Source organism: Sardina pilchardus, chromosome 12 (assembly GCF_963854185.1).
Source record: "Sardina pilchardus chromosome 12, fSarPil1.1, whole genome shotgun sequence".
NCBI classification, from domain to species: domain Eukaryota; kingdom Metazoa; phylum Chordata; class Actinopteri; order Clupeiformes; family Clupeidae; genus Sardina; species Sardina pilchardus.
In genome coordinates, this window is record NC_085005.1 from 32,354,317 (window position 1) to 32,357,080 (window position 2,764).

The window sequence follows — 2,764 nt, forward strand, 5'->3', positions numbered from 1 at the left end:
ACTCAAGATTGAGATCTGCAATGTTCCCACACACCACAAGACGACTTTAGTTAGACGGGAACTGAGACCTGGACCAGACCTGGGCCTCATCTGAGCCGCACTCAGCTGCTCGCTGGTTTGGGTCTGCCACCTTCTCACAGCCATGCCTACAGTTCACTGAGCAGAGGACTTAAAGCAACACTAAAGAGTTTTTTGTACCTTAAAATAATGTTTCCAAAATCATTTCAGTGGTTCATCAACTCGTAACAGGGTGAACGGCCCTCTATCGGCTATAACCGCACTATGTAAGTTCACCAGATCTGTAGTTCGATGGAATGAGACATAAGAAACTACAAATTTGACTTGCTTCGATGTCGCAATACATCATACTTTCATAAAATCATGCAACATACTCTACCTTGTCTGCAACATTGTTATTTGCAGGATAAACAAATAGCGTGCTGGCGAGGAGGAAAATCGCTTTAGTGTTGCTTTAAGAGTCCACACATGTCCAGTGCTCATCGCAGACCAGCCCAGCTGCCCTCTGGCCCAATCACAGACCAGCCCAGCTGCCCTCTGGCCCAATCACAGACCAGCCCAGCTGCCCTCTGGCCCAATCACAGACCAGCCCAGCTGCCCTCTGTCCCAATCACAGACCAGCCCAGCTGCCCTCTGGCCCAATCACAGACCAGCCCAGCTGCCCTCTGGCCCAGCCACACAGGCTCTGTAAATATCCTGCTGCAATCCCTGAATTATTGAATTCAATTAGATGTAAATTAAATACAGAAACAACGCAGGCCACAATCAGTGTTAACATTTCTGCAGCTCAAACCAGCAAAAGAGAATTAGCATAATGCAGTAAGATTAAGAGTAGGACTTTGATTATATACAAATGGCTATTTTTCTCCTTACGGATCATTTTTAAATCAAGTGATTGTAAATATTGACTTTTTGTTTTCTCTCGCAGAAGAGCAAATATGTACAGATGGTCATTGTTTGTTTTCAGAGCATGGAAGAGAAATGACTTCAGTCTGCTGTTCATAAATGTCATATCACTGGAAAGAGTTTATTTCAATTCAATGCATGGTGACCAACCCATGAAGCCTCGCCTCTGAACTGTATACATTTGAAACGGCGCTCAACCTTGACCTTGAAGTGTCCAGAGTTAAAAGACTCAACACTGCTGACGTCAAGCTTGACCCTCATCATGGTGGACATCGTGTATGCTTGCTGCCACAAGTGAAGGTGTAACCCTTAGTGTTTTAAGACTGATTACTATCCTTCATTCACACACACTGTCCAGCGAATCAGAAGCAGTCGACACTGGAATGGGTCTGTCCCTGATTTGGACCAGATCTGGTCTTAATTGAGCCATGGGGTTAATTGAGTTCATCGAGCCAGGGTCTACGCTGCACTCAGACAGGAAGAGACGAGCGGTGAAGGAACACAGAATGGTAATTAGTAATTACGCTCTGCGACTCTTAAGCCTGATATAGCCTGATGCATATTTAGTGCAGCGAGACCCTGGTTTGGCCAAGGCCTGGTTTAGGTCCACTCCAGGTCAGATGCCATCTGTTTGCGGTTTTCTCTCTCACTCTGATAAACCTGTACACCTGCTTACTTTACGCCACATCTGGACACATCTACTCAACATACCTGCCTGCTTTACAGTGCATCTGGACAGCTCCTACATACCTGCTTGCTTTATAGTGCATCTGGACAGCTCCTACATACCTGCTTGCTTTACAGTGCATCTGGACAGCTCCTACAGTACATACCTGTCTGCTGTGTCATGAGGTCAGGAGCGGTCATCTGTCGTTAAGAGTTAACAGAACTCCCACACAGACATATAGGGTGCCTCTCATTTGGGCTTTTGTACGTCCTCCCTCGCTCCTCGGGCCTCGATCCTCACTGATCAACATAAAGAATGATGGGGCGAAAACAATGGGATAGCCTATCCAGTGTTAGTTATAGATCAGTGGGAACGCTCCTCGAGGATCGAGGAGGCCTGTTGAGAAGCGCCTACGGAGTCACATAAAGTTAAGTCCTGTACCAGTCTCTGGTCACTGGCTGGTATGTAATGGATACCCTCTCCTGTCTTTGCCTCTGTGCAGTGCCATCTAGGTTTCCTCTGTAATGCGAATGCACTGATTGCCCGTGCCCATGTATTTATGCTTTAAGTGTCGTGTGGCCTATGATGACAACAGCCATGTTTGGGTCTGTTCTACTGTTGACAATCTGTGACTCCCAATAAACTCACCTTTGACCTGGTTTAAGCGGAGAGGTTTTTTTTTGGTGTGTGGTGGTATGGTTTTTCTTAAGATGGTTTAGAATAGTCTTGACACATTCATACACACACACACACACATATAAACATCCACTCTCCCCATTCTAACAGGCTGCAAATAATATCATCACTGTGTTTAGAAAATCAAATAATTTATTTTGGAGATAATTTTTTCCCACATTTAAATAAAAGATATCCATCTGCCTTTTTTTTCCATTGTTGAAATCAACCCAAAACTTGACAGAAGAGGTCCTAACAGAAACCCAACATGCAAACCCTCTCACCTCACCCCAACCACAACCCCCCCCCCCCCATCCCCCCCACCCCCCCCACACACACACTTCCCCTCCGCCACGTCACCATGTCGTCACGTCTGCCCGCTCAGGAGCACGAGGGCACTGCCCGCACAGGCAAGTCTTACGAGCCAGGCAGACAGCAGGGAACCACATCCGGCTGAGTTCTGGCCCACCTCCGGCTGAGTCTCTGGTCAGAGTCGCC

The 2,764-nt window shown here is 46.9% G+C and overlaps 1 long non-coding RNA gene across 1 annotated transcript in view; it reads left to right on the plus strand.

Moving 5' to 3' along the window:
* Nucleotides 1-2,245, plus strand: part of LOC134097528 (uncharacterized) — a 7,255-nt gene extending 5,010 nt beyond the window's left edge. The window contains exon 4 of the long non-coding RNA XR_009940923.1: nt 1-2,245. This exon is cut by the window's left edge and continues 757 nt beyond it. This is a non-coding gene — a long non-coding RNA (uncharacterized LOC134097528).
* Nucleotides 2,246-2,764: the final 519 nt, after the last annotated feature.